We start from the raw sequence: 14,472 nt of genomic DNA on the forward strand, positions 1-14,472 counted from the left end.
AATTTCCTGTCCACCAGACACCTGCCCTGGAACGCGCAGCTGCCTCAGGTTCGCTGCAGTCTCTCTCTCTTTCCCTCTGCGCATGGACTCGGGAGATTAGAGAGCTGGGAGGGAGAAGCGGCTAGCTTTGAGAGGGCTCGTGCTAACCATGTGACAGCTGGCTAGGCAGATGGCTCCCAGGAAGGACTAGCGTGGGTCACCCAGGGCCTCTGTGTCCGGCCTACCTTCACACATGTCATACTAGCTCCTACAAGCCACAGCAGCTCTCCTGACACATCAACTACTGTAGGATGACTTTCTGTAATGGCTCATTGAATATTGCAACATGCATGCGTGTTTCTTAACAGAAGAAATAGGGCGTGAAGGCATTTTAAAATAATTGAACTCTGTATGGTAGATTTCCCCATTGTGTCATTCCTGCCTCTGACTGAAAAATAAATATGCCTAGTTTGTTTTTTACAGTGCCAACTGCTAAATGGCTTCCCCTCATCTGTAAACTTTCTTAGATTCTTAAAAATTGCCATAACTCAGAGGGACAGAGTCTGTAATAGACCTGCTGGCTATTCTAACAGTGATAAATTATGAATATTGCATTTAATGTCTCTGGTTCTGGAGCAATAGATTACTGTACTGCACATGACAAGTTAGAATTTCAGTGTACTTTATTGTAAGACAGTACAATTAGCCCTTGCACCCCACTTAAGTAAATATCTCTTTACGTGCTCTTATTGCCAGCCAGAAAAATTCCGTAGCCTCTTTATTTCCTCTGCGTGGGGTAATTGTATTCTTTATTTTTTATCTTTAAGTTTATTTTGACTCTTATCATTCTTGGAAGAAATGTCTGCCAAACAAAATATTTCCTTACATTATTTTCTTATTTTAAAATATTGTATGTGATCATGAATTATTCCAAATCTAATAGAAAATAAACAATGTGATCTTCAGATAGGACATATTGTGTGCAGGACAGGAGGTAATGAGAGTGAACTGCTTTGGCTAGTTTCAAAACAATAAAAAAATGTTAGTAGAAGAAATGTAATAAGCAGCTTGTCAGAATATTCACAAAGGTACAAAAAATGTCTGTAGCTTTGTCTTTTAGATGCCCATGTCAGATGAAGATAGAAATGACAAAGAAATGCAATTTACAGTGTAGCAATGAGTTCAAATCTTTCAGACAAATTACAATCCTGAACAAGTGAGGTGGCAGCAATAATTAATCGTGTTCTAATAAAATGGGTAGATTATTATGGTGTTTCCTGATTGATCAGCTTGATCCAGCTTGTGTTGAATCTATAGAGCATCTCGGTTTAATTTATTGACTCAGGGCTTTGTTTCATGAGACTGGGCAAAATGCCCTAATCCCTGTCTGTGTGCGTGCGTCTCATTCTCCCTCTCTATTTCAAACACTGAAACGTGAGGAGAAGAGGACTGTATTATAGTGTTAAATGAACTCTGGGCTGTTTCAAGTTTAGAACCTGAGGTCTTGATTTCAGAGGACTCCAACATGCGAAATGAAATGAAAAGTTATAAATGAGGTGGCATATGTACAGTATGTACTGTATACATGGCTACTTGTAAAGCACACAAAACCTCATTTAGTCCATCGATTTCTACCCAGGTTTGGGCAGAAAGAACAACTCCAGTCCTCAGAAATGCAGGGCTCTCATTGCAACTCTGATCTCAATTAGATAAATGAATGGGTTATTTGGATAAGAAGGCAAATCATATGAGTTCAAATCTTTTGCTAATTAAAGGGTACGAGTAGAACATTCAGGATATTGGCCATAGATGAGTGCACTAGTCCACTGCTGGTTAATCATTTCCAGACCTCTGTCTATTTTGTTTTGTTTCTCACCGAATTTGCAATAGTCAACAATGTGTCTTACAACTCTGGCCGAAGCTGCAATCCCTGTGACTGCACACGGGGAGAATGAAGAAGTGTAGGAAGACTCCTTTGACTCCCCCACCTTCAAGCCTCTCGGGACTTCATTCGTCATCGTCACAGGCAGCACCGCCCCATGCACGGGGATTGGTGCTCATTGGAGGAGAGGAGTGTCCTTTACCGACATCAGTGCAAGTGCCCTGGTGGCCATAGGGCTCAGCTGATAGTCAAGACCCTTGGCAGTAAGCAGCTGATTGTGTGTTGGGCAATCCTGGTCACTAGGCAACAATACGAACCAGACATGAGAATCGCTTAGGACCCTGGTTGGTTTTTACTACAATTTACTACACTCTGTGTTCCTCACAGCTTTACATTTTACTCCCTCTTAGTTTCCAGTAATTAAGAATAAGGATCTATAAGTCTGTAAAAAACTGGCCCCATCTGTGAGTGTCTGAGTGCGCCCAGTGATGGACTGGTGTCTGGACCAGGGTACATCATGCCTGTTGCTTGCTGGGATAGGCTCTGGCTCCCCTGTGACCCTGTATTGGCTAAAGTGGTTAGAAAACAGGTGGAAGGATGTCTTGACTCTTCTTCACAGTGAAGTTGGATCTGACTGATTTCCAGCTCTTCTGGAATCTGAGGAAGCTGGGTTCATTAACGGTGACCCCAGTAGGGTGCCATATCTTCTGATGTGAAAACCTCTGGCTCAGGTCATCATTACTTCAGATAAAGTGCCAATTAGCTAATTGAGTGCTGAGTTGTATGACAACCAGCAGACAAAACATAGGTGTTCTCTGTTAGGGATTAGCTGGAATTATCCGCAAAAACACTGGAATCTCAAACAGTCCTCCATTAATGGTTACACATTGAACAGCTTTCCACTGTCACATCTGGTTCATGCAGCAATTCATAAAAACGCTTTTAAGATTTTTTTTTCTTTATGAGTGGGTATGTGGGTGTTTAACACAGTAAACATGGCTTTTATGTCTAAGCTGCTTTGGTAAATAATATTTCAGGTGAAGATGAGAATGTGCTGTGTGGAATCCCTAGTGGATTGAAGGAAGCTCTGCAAAGAAATAAAATAGGACATCAGCTTGTTGTTTACAAGCACTGCGCTTCCTGGGTAACAGGCACTATGGAGAGAATTACCATCTGCCAGCAATGAAAGTTTATTTCCCAACAGCCCAGAGCACAATGCCTGAGAACCGTAAAGCACTGTAGCCTCAAATAACCCAATATACCACAGGCTCCTAGTGCTTACTAGTTTGTTTTCTAAGTCTTGAGAGGCTTGGGATCGAACAGTAAAGAATCAACTATAATATTGTCAAGAGTCTTCTGATACAGGCATTATAGTTGATGGTAGAAAAAATACTGTTGTAGGAATTATACATAATGCTTAAGTTGATTGGAAAAGTCCTAATTAGGATAAAAGTTAACTTGAATTAGATTGTTTTATTGGCTTAACTGACCTGGCTGAGGGAAAGACATGTTGACTAATGACACCTGACCCATGACAATGGAACAGTGATGGATGGTGAAGTGATGAAGAAGGCAGGTGAGCCAGAGTCCTGATACCTGCTGTAGGTGAAGTGACAGTGGGTGAGATGAGGACTTGCCCTGGTAGAAGGGGTATCATTGACGCCCAGACCAACGATACCTGACCTGTAACACCTGAACAATGATATCAGATCAGCGACACCTGACCAACATCACCTGACCAGTAACACCTGACCATAGACATCAGACCAATGAGGGTGGGAAGTATTGAAGCTGGCAGGTGTGCCAGACTTACTGTGGGTGAAGAGGACGTGGGAGAGGAGCAGACTGGGCCTGGTTGGTGGAGGTATGTCCCTTTGAAATGTGCACTATGGAAAAGTTCTTCCAACTATAAAGATTAGCAGTCAGGAGATATGCTTCTATTCAGCCTTGGGCATTCTGCCTCAGTGAGAGTGTATTTGCTGGCTTCCAGTGCATGTCTGAGCAAACCAGTTTATGATGGTGATTATTGGCCTTCTTGCATTTGGCACCATGTTTTAAACATTCTTCAGCGTGTGTGTTCGTAAAAACTTAATGGCCCCTGATGAGTTGCATAGTCAGTGTGCTCAGAATGCAAATTCTGAATGGGCTTTGCTCTGAAAAGGTCAGAACCCAAAATAGTAAATCACAAGCTCCGATACTCCAGCGGGGTAGTTTGCCATTTACCAGGTATTTCCGCACAGGTTAGTTCATCCTTGTCATGTTTAAATATTAAGTTCTCAGTCTGCATATTCATGACTCTTAGTTAATTCAGGAGATGTTTAGCCTTGTCTAATAAATACTCCAAATGCCACAAATAATTCACAACATGCATCTTCCTTTGTTCCTCTCCGTTTCAGACGGTACTTTTGCTCCGCTCTATAAATCAAAAGTATCCTTCCTTGAGAAGTCTGACATCTTTATTCCCTGTGCAACGACTGACAATAAACAACGTTTTTTTCTCCATCTTCTATAACTATAGTAATTGCGCACTCCTGCTGTTAGTTTCAGAACAATGCTTTTGATAGCTGTTTATTGTATTTAAAAATTATTTAACATCCCAGTAACATGCCGTTACTTTGTGATGCTTCTATTCTTTACTCTGCTGCAACATTTTCTTAAGGTACAATAAATAGTCCCTTTTTAAATTACCAGTCTGTTTTCTTAAAGAACTGTCCTGATTGCTGTATTAATCAAGAGCTGGTGTTCATCTCTCAGCACCGATCTTGTCTGCAGTAGAACTATTTAATTGCAGCCATAAGAGCATTTATTTTTATTTTCCTTTCAGTCTTACACATATTGCAGTTTAAGCACAGATCTGCAGGAGTGCCAAGTATAGCACAACATAATTAGTTTAGAAACTCCTTATGTTTCCACATGCACAGTAATATATGCATAAACAAGCAGATACAAAACTATAGCTGACTTGCTGCAGTATAGCAGTAATGAAATCATATAATAACGTTGCATGTCTGCACAGCCTGCTAGGAGTCTGGGTCTTTTGTGAAAAGAGAAATTCTTACTGTAATAATGTAGCAAGCTGATATGGAATGGATAGACTACTGCCTGAATTATTTATAAGCGCCAAAACTACATTGTGCGTCTCTAACCCACATTCATTAAAATATCACAGAGTAATTTGAAACACAGAGTACATCTCCTCAGCAAGATGGCTGGAATCACAGGAGGAGGAGATGTGACAGCTGTGTGTCCTCGCACTACAATCACTCCAGATGGAGTGGGACTCATTCATTGAAGCCTTGTGTAGGCATGAGAGGTACAGAGCATCAGTGAAAATTGCATGTGTTCTTTATCACGAAAAATCATTTGTGAATTTCTGCCTTCACTTATTCACATTCTGCTTAAAAATGAAGATTTGCAGCGAAGGGGTTTAGATTGAAACCGTTCAATTCTCATACAGATACCACAGAATGCTGTTATATTATGGCAATGAAATTGGCTGGGTTTTCCACCATAGTTTTACACTTGAGGTGTAAATAGCCTCCTACATGAACGTCTGCATCAGGCCCTGCATGGCCACCAGGGCCAACATTGAGGTGCTACTTTCTTAGTTGATTCATGTGTTCATGATATCTGTATGGTTGTTAGTTTTAATATGGCCTGGCCTTATGAATTTCTTTAAAGACATATGTATAGAGCTGACTGGAGATGATAGCAAATTATACTTTCACTGCACCCAGGTGGTACTCCTTAATTTCCATCCAGACAGATGAACAATAAACAACTAAGCTCTATAATTGAGATCTTTTACTCTTAGCTCATTCATGTAGTGTGGAATCAATCACTGACGTTATCGCTGCAATAGTAGGCAAGCCCTTTCTATCCTGCATGTGGTTTAAAGAAACCTGTGAGTTTACAATCACTGTCGACACACAAAACGCATTGTTCAGCGCTGTAGCAATTTCTTTTGAAAATGTCTTTGGATGTTTTTCATACTGCATTATGAGCCATTAGTAAATGGTCAGATGGGTAGTGGTTATAATGCAGTTGTTTTTATTCTCCTTAAAGCAGAAAAAATGCTCAACCTTTTCTTGAGGCCTACTTTGAGCTGCATGCTTTGCAGACACCTGAGATCAATGAGCACACTGGTTGACACTTTTGAGCTGCATCAGATTCTGATTAAAAAAAGGTGGACAAAGCATACAGTAGCTTTGCATGGAAAGGAGATACAGCAACAAGATGTGCATGCCATATTGTGTGCTGTACATGTCAAGGTATTTTTACCCAGACGATGAGCACGATCAGACGTAGCGGCTACATCTTGTTCGTATCAGAAGCCTGGCGCTATCTGCAGGAAGGAACAAGCTGCAGTATTAATTCATTGGAGTGCTCCAGCCAGTGACTCACAGCAGTGCGATTGCCATACATGGTGTCAATGTTGTGCTTATTTTAGTCCCCTAAAAATCTCCCAAGTTGGAAGAGAGTAATCCAGGCACTTTCATCTGGCAAATAAATCTTAGCACTTTCGAAAATATGCCGCTATTGTTTATAAATACTACGATACAGTAATGTTTTTGTTACACAGATAAGTCCATGAAAAGGGTGTAAAATATTTTATCCTAACAATGAAGTACATTTAAAAAAACATGCACTACCCTCCTTAAAGCTTTTGTAATGCCTGAACTGCACAATGTCGTTGCCACTGAAATGCATTTGTAATCATTTTAATTATTTGCCTTTATCTTTCCAAGTCCCTGGGATCCCCTAGGACTCCCTGAGTTTGTGGAGAGCCAGCCTTTCTTCAGTAGAGGGCTGTGCATTTCCCCTGTTTAACCTGATGCTGAAAATTCAAATGAAAAGGAGACACATCTGAATTGTTCTGGGTTGTTCTGAAATACATCACTGGGATGGTGCTTACTCTGATCCGTCGGGCATAAACTGATGAATTATAAAATACAGATGGGAATTGGTGGACAAGACCCTCCTGACATGCAGAGAGCAGGTCACAATCTCATTTGGCCTCATGCATACATTGATGGGCTCCTTGGAAAGAGACAAGGTTGCCGAGTTAATTCTTCAATACAGACAACCAGACACAGGTTCTGGCACTACAGTACAGTACAATATATTACTCTGTGCTGGTTATATTCTAGGAAACGCTGTAAAGACAAGTCAGAGTTGATCAGTTTTGGGCTTGCATAGATGTGTTTTGATTAAAGAGCGAGCAGAAATACTAATTGTCCAATCAAGCTGTCTGGATATCTACTGGAGCATGCTTATTTCCGATGAAGTAATTTAGAACAAGCAGTTCATATGAAACAGCAATCACGCAGTTGTTTATCTGAAAATGCTTTTTATTGATGGCACTGACGAATTAAACCACTCACTGCTGTGGCTGTTACACCCTGTTCTCACTGCATGATCATTATGTTTAACAGACCCTCTCATGAATGTCACGAAAATGTCCATGAAACCTGCTAGGTTCATTTCTATGGTGCACGCTTCACATCTGTGACACACACTTCTGCTACATTATTGTCTGTAATGGGGGTGTGAATGGGGCCAGGTGTGAGGTCTAGCCAGCAGCTATATCACCCTGCAACTCACAACTGGCAGCCCACTGAAGCTCAGCAGGTGTGAGCCTGGCCAGTACCTGGATGGGAGACCTCATGGGAAAAAAACTAAGTTGCTGCTGGAAGAGGTGTTAGCGGGACAAGTAGGGAGCGCTCACTCTGTGGTATGTGTGGGTCTCAGTGCCCCAGTATAGTGAAGGGGACACTATACTGTAACAAAAGGCACTGGCCAGGGTATTTCCCAAAAAGAGTAGGGGAGTAACCCAAGCATCCTGGCCATATTTCCCCCTGTCCTTTACCAGTCATAATACTCCCCATCTCTGAACTGGCTTCATCACTCTGTTCTCCTCCCCACTGAGAGTTGGTATGTGGGGAGTGTACTGGTGCAGTCTGGGGGCCCTTGCATCATTGTGGTGGGGAGATCCCCATTACCTGTAAGGCACTTTGAGTGGAGTGTCCAGAGAAGCTCTATATACAGTTAGTATACGGAATTATTATTGTAAGGTCTAGGAACGATATACATGTTTTTTTATGTCATTTAACTGTACAAAGAAGCGTCGGGCTTGAACTACTGCAGTCTTGCGTCATACAGTACCTTTGTGTTTTTATACTTTTAACTATGTCCTATTTTAAATTTTAGAGTTGAAGAATGTACAATTCAGATCCCCATTTGGCTCAGTGATGCCAGATGCACTGATGTCTGTCTTTAACAAAAGAAAGTAATTCATGAAAATGAGCTTATTAAGTCTTTCTGGCATTTGAACTGCAAGTGAAGGTAGCTGGGTTTTGTGTGTTTGGTTTATTTAATCTTCACAGACTCCAACAGGGGATACAGGGCTGGCGTGTACAGATAAAAGCTACTACTGTGGGAGCCTGAAACAGGAGGTTAAGAACTTCACTCTAAATGCCTCAAATGTTTGCGCCTGGCAAGGTGCATCCCTGGGGCCATCCTCTGTAATGGGCAGAGTCTGAAATAATGTTAAGGTAAGGCAGAAATTAGGAGGTTTTCAGTGTCGATTAGATGCAAAAGTTTGTGTGTGAATACCTTGGGCAAAGGTGTACTGCTCTCAGTCTGAAAAGTGTTCAGCTAATAGTAACCAGTGCGAATGCTTTCTGAGCAGCGACTGGTTGTGAGGCAGCCTTGCCTGAGGCTGTATCAGCTGCACAGGAGAGCTGGGCAGTTATCTTTCACTTGGAGCTGCAAGAAGTCAGAGCCAATCTCATGCCACAGCCAGAACAGAACACTTTGGAATCTGGGCTGTGCAAATTAAATACCACACGCAACGCAAGTGTTCAAAGGTGAGCTGAAACGAGATTGTCGTTTTCTAAAGAAATTCTAATTTTTGCTTCCCAGACCATAATTGACTACAGGATGCTTCTCCAGCCTCCTCCTCCCAATCTGTGTGGGAGGTCATGTGTTCAAGTCAGCAGAAATCCCAGGGTAGAAATCTGAAGACAATGAAAATGCAAATGCTGACAAGACCTTCTGCAGACCCATGCAGACTTCTATTTGCTGTCTGGGAGATTACGGCTGTTGTTTTTTTTATTCCCCAATGTGAGCTCCAGTGTAGTAATGAAACAATATGGGCCAAAGTCACAGTACGTGCAATACTGTATATTATCATTTGACATGAAACTGCGTGGGAGAGGGTCATTTTCGGCTTGAATCTAGCCAACTTTGAACACAGGAGGCATAGCCCAACAGCATCCGTTCCCTGTTGTGTGGCACTTATCCTACTGCTTATTGTCAGCCCACCCACAAAATTGCACAGCTCTACAATTTAAAGACCAGTCTAGGCAAAAACAGAAAGCGATAATGATCTCTCTAAAGGACAAAGTATCTCTAAAGGGTGTGCAAGTGTGTGTCTCATTGCTTTCATCGGGATTATTTCAGGGGTGCGGATCACCAAAACAGAATATAACTGTAGGTGATATTGTTATTGCTCATGTTATTATTATAAACGCCCACTCTTCTCCTCTTTCATATGACCTACACCACCCCCACCAAGGTACACGCAAAGCATAGTAGACACATACAGTACCTATTATAAAAAAAAGCCTGCTGTTTCTTCTCTGTACACTAGGGGGCGAGGTGGACTGTATTGGGGTCTAGCTATACCTTTGACTCCCTTCAAGCCCCAGTGAAGAGGCAACATCCCAGAATGCCAATAACAGGAGGATCGGCCCAGGAGCTGTGGTGGGGAGACCAACCAGGAGATCACAGCCCTGACATCCTCTCATCATCCGTTCATAAATCATTTCAAACCAGATTACAACATCAAATAGGGGTCCTTTTAGTTGCAGTTCTGTTCATTTCTGTTTCTTTCATTTTCACAAAAACACAAAAAACAGTTTGGGGGCATGTTTTTTAAAGACTTTTGGTTTTTTAATTTGCTGTATATATGGAATGCCGTGTGGACTATAATAGTACTTTTTTCCCTTTGGACCTCGAAAGTTTAGATATTGTATTTACTTTGCGAGAACCAAACACTCTAAATCACAACTCACTGACTAAGTCTCAATCACAAAGAGACAATGTTCTTTCCAAAAAGGTTTTCTGTTTACCTTGAAATGCGGTCTGTGTTTTGAATATTCTGAATGTAATTTTTTTCAGACGCACCAGCTGGATGGCTGAAGGTCATGTCCTGGCTTTTCTTCAAAGAAAGGCCTGTCGCTGAGCTCTGTTGGTGCTGAGGAATTGATAGGGTGGTGAATTCAGAAAGCCTTCTACCTGCTTGGGAAACATGAGCCCAAGACGAGGATGCAGAACCTCTGAAGACTCCGCAGCAGGGAAGTGCAGATGGAGAAGAGTCTTTTAACACATCCCGGTGAAGTCAGACGGCTTTGTAGTGAAATCACTCTCTAAAAAAGTACCAGCGAGTACAAATGCCAGAGAGAACCGCTCTTTGAACTCGTAGGATCAGGAGCAGCAGAGGCCGGAGTTTCCTCTGCAGGGAGGCTCCAGATGAAGCAGGATGAGAGGCGGGCTATGAAACAGGTTCTGTGGGACAAGGAGGGTGCAGGTATTAGCAGATCAAAGGATCCACATGCTCTCTGTCGCAACAGGAGGGTTACTGGAAAAAATTGAATATGATCTCTGAAGTATTCGTGTGAAACAAATGAGTTCTGTGATGAAAAGGTGCGGGTTCGGTATTTTTGTTTCCAATTTTTTTACAGGAAAAAAAATAAGGCAGCACATGGAACAATTACTCTTCGGGACAGATGTCGTCACGCTGCAAGGCCCCACATTTCTCCAAACTAAATGGCTTTGTGTCCTCTTCATTTATCACGAACACCGAACCAACAGAAGTCAGCAGAACAAATATTCGACCACTGGGGACCTGCAGTCCTTGGAGGATTGATGCTTTGCCTTAATGCACTGGCCTCTTCACGAGTGGAGCTCAGAGTCCAGAGAGCCCTTAAGATGAGGAAGCTGTCCGAATTGAGTTCTGTTTTAGGTCATCACTGGTGCAGTGGCTTAACTGGCAGGACCAAAGTATTCACCATCTCAGTGTCAATAAGAGAACAACTAAATTAACACAGCAGGGTAAGGTGATGATGTGGGTAGGAACAGCATTGCCAGATGGAATTTAAAGACATTTAAATGTTGTTTTTCAAGCGCATCATACCATAAGTGAATTTACAGAAGCTTACACAGGGTGTGGGAAAGCATTCTGATGCTGGGCTGTTGAACGTTGAACATTGAAAGTAGGTGTCTGAAAGGGAAGAAGAATCATTCAGTAGGTGGGAAAGGAGAATCATGGAGGAATCAAGCAGGGCTCAGCTGGCTCTTAAGTGCAGGGTCATCCTGTACTATGAGGTCACTGGTGGAATGTGATGTCATGGTGACTTCTTTTCTTGTACTGTCAGTCTACTTTTTTTTTTCTGCTCTGCCCGGGGGGGACAAGCTGTCTTCCTGTCTGGGCTGCTCTGGCAGTGTAATTCTGCCGGGAGACCATGGATATAAGCAAGAGAGCATCTGACAGGTGCTAGTATCTTCCCAGCTGCACATCCTCTCCTCTTTGGACTGACAGCTGATTCATGTTTAACAGCAGGTTGATGAGTCATAATCTTGTTTTTACATATTTATTTAGGGTTGGGGGGGGGCTGAAACCCATGACATAAGATCATCTGCTCTCCACAATCATTCAAAACGTGATGCACACATTGCCAGTGAGAGATCTGGGGAAAAACAAATGTTGTAGCCACACAAAGTTCCCTTCGTGGACCCAGAATGCAAATCAAAGCAAATAAAAACAATCTATTAGGCCGTTTTTACCGCTGCTCAGATGTCAAAAACAAGAACCCAAAAAGCTGTTTAAATCCCAAACTCTTGGAAAGTGAAAAAGATTTTTTTTTTTTTTTTTTTACAGAGGCTGAAAAAAGCAAATTGCATTTTCATTGCAAAATAAGCAAGGCACAAATTTAGTTTACTCTATTATGCCAGCATTATTTTAATAAATTTTCCCCATCTCGGTACTGCATTCATAATGCTCATCTCTGAGAGAATATTGTCTGCTCTAAACTGATTACCATAGCCTCCAGAATGCATTTATACAGTTCCTTATCCCTGCTCAGATAGTGCACACCTTAACAGGGTGATATAATCACTGAACAGAAGGGCAGGAGCCGCATTATGAAATGTTCTACAGATTCTTACAGGTCCCTACCTCTAATCCTGTCACTGATTCTTAAAGAGCCAAACACAGGCATCAGCTGATGGTCTATTCCCACAGAGCCGTAGGAAGGAATGTTGTGTTTTGGAACAATTCATTATTTGATGTTAAAAAACTACTAAAAATAATTTTGAGAGGTCTCATCTCCCTTTCCTATTAATACGTTTAATGCTCCGTCTTTTCACTTTTGTAGAACTCTTGTATACCTCTTTACATGCAGACAGGAGATTTCGACTATTCCTGTTATTATTACTAACACAGAGCTTGGAACAATAAACACCATATGTTACAAATCTAGGACTCTTGACTCATAACTAGAAGACTGTGGGTTCAAATCCCAGGGAAGACCCTGCTGTTGTATCCCTGGACAAGTAACTTCACTCAGATTGCTACATTAAAATGGTCAGCTGCATAAACGTAAGTTGCTGTGGATAAACCATTTGCCAAATAAATTAATAATAATAATTCCATTAACCTCCAGGTCAATACATATGGTTTACTTAATATGAATCCATTCAGCTGATCACATCTGTAGACAAGGACACCATTTTACCCACAGTTGTTAAAAGGACACAAATGGAGTTGAACCAAATAGTGTATCATCAGCATTTACAGAATGGGGCCACGGTTTGATTTCTTTTTCAAACTTGTTCTGCTTGAAATATCTTTATTGAAAGGCATAACTTACAAACTGCAAGAACAGATGGCCTTTGTAACTAGAATGCCTTCATCACGAAGTGCCTGGTGATCTATCTTCTGTGCTGAACTGAAATATAGTCAGAAGAAGGGAGGTTTAATGGAGTCGGTCTGCGAGGGTATTCTCTCTGAAAGGAGGGGAGGTCGAGCTTATTAAGACAAATAAGCCCTACAGCCATGGAAGTGTTTATGTGCCATTATCTAATAATTGGGTGGCAGCGTTTTAAAAATCATTTCGATTGGAATAGAGAAAAAAAATGCATTAATTGAAGTCATGCTTCACCATCACACTGTATTATTCAAATACTCTACCTGTATGTGCAAAGTTCATGTCCCGGCTTTTCTTCAAAGAAAGGCCTGTCGCTGAGCTCTGTTGGTGCTGAGGAATTGATAGGGTGGTGAAGTCAGAAAGCCTCCTACCTGCTTGGGAAACATGAGCCCAAGACGAGGATGCAGAACCTCTGAAGAGTCCGCAGCAGAGAAGTGCAGATGGAGAAGAGTCTTTTAACAGCCTCGCACATCCCTATGAAGTCAGACGGCTTTGTAGTGAAATCACTCGGTAAGAAAGTACCAGCAAGTGCAGAAGGCAGAGAGAGGCGCTTTTTGAATTTGCAGGAGCAGCAGAGGCTGGAGTTTCCTCTCCAGTGACGCTGGCACTGATGCAGGGTGTTCTGCAGGAGCAGAGATAAAACACTGTGGTTGAACCTCTCTGGTTTCCCCAGTGGCAGGGCTGAGGGCTGGCTATGTTGTGTTACTTTACTTATCTTGAATAAACTGGGATACACAGACATGGAGTTAAAATAATAATAAAGATGTGTATTTGCTTTCCTGTTTCACTGGTACAATTTGTGTAGTAACTTTTAAGAACCTGAAATGTATCCAAATGCCATGACGTAAGCATTTTATTTCTTAAGGGAAATTACTAGCTGAAGGGGGTCATTTGACCTATTCTGCTGTGTCATGATTTCCTCAAGGCTTATGTAATATTGAGCCCTACACCCCCAAGCTATTCATTTCTAGGACTGCCACCAGGACATCGGCTGTAAAGCCCAAGACAATCGGTCCTCAATCATGAGGTGCAAATAGATTTTCAAATCCACAGTAGTTCATGATCTGAATGAAGCAGTTACAATTGAATTTTAAGGCAGACGATTTAGCCCCAGTTCTTGAGTGTTAAGAAGCCACATTTTTCAAGAGACACAGAAATCCTTTTCAGTGGTATACTGTACCTGGGTGACTGGACTTGGGTACTTTGGAATTGGGAACAAGCGCTAGATAATGTGGTTCTTTGTGTTTTACCTTTGGGAACTGTTCAGGCAAACGGGCAAACCCAGTACATTACAGTTTGAGGTGGATTTCACAGGTACAGTAAGTGCAGAAAGCACGAAAGGTGAGGACAGTAGCCCTGCGTGTCACATATTCCTCTTCCTGTTTATATGGACTTTATTGTGGTTTACAGACCTCTTGTATGCTTTCAAGCATGGCTTCATCATTAGAACCTGATGTTTTCTTCCAAAAGTGATGAAACAATAGGGTAATTCATTGTACGTCTCTGAATTAGGGTCTGAAACAGTATTTATGTGTCTGTACTGTACAAGAAATGATTGTGAAGGATTTGTCTGCATAGATCCTACTTTCTTTGGCCATGGATAGAACAGTATAGTGGACT

Source organism: Lepisosteus oculatus, chromosome 26 (genome assembly GCF_040954835.1).
Source record: "Lepisosteus oculatus isolate fLepOcu1 chromosome 26, fLepOcu1.hap2, whole genome shotgun sequence".
Classification (NCBI taxonomy): Eukaryota; Metazoa; Chordata; class Actinopteri; order Semionotiformes; family Lepisosteidae; genus Lepisosteus; species Lepisosteus oculatus.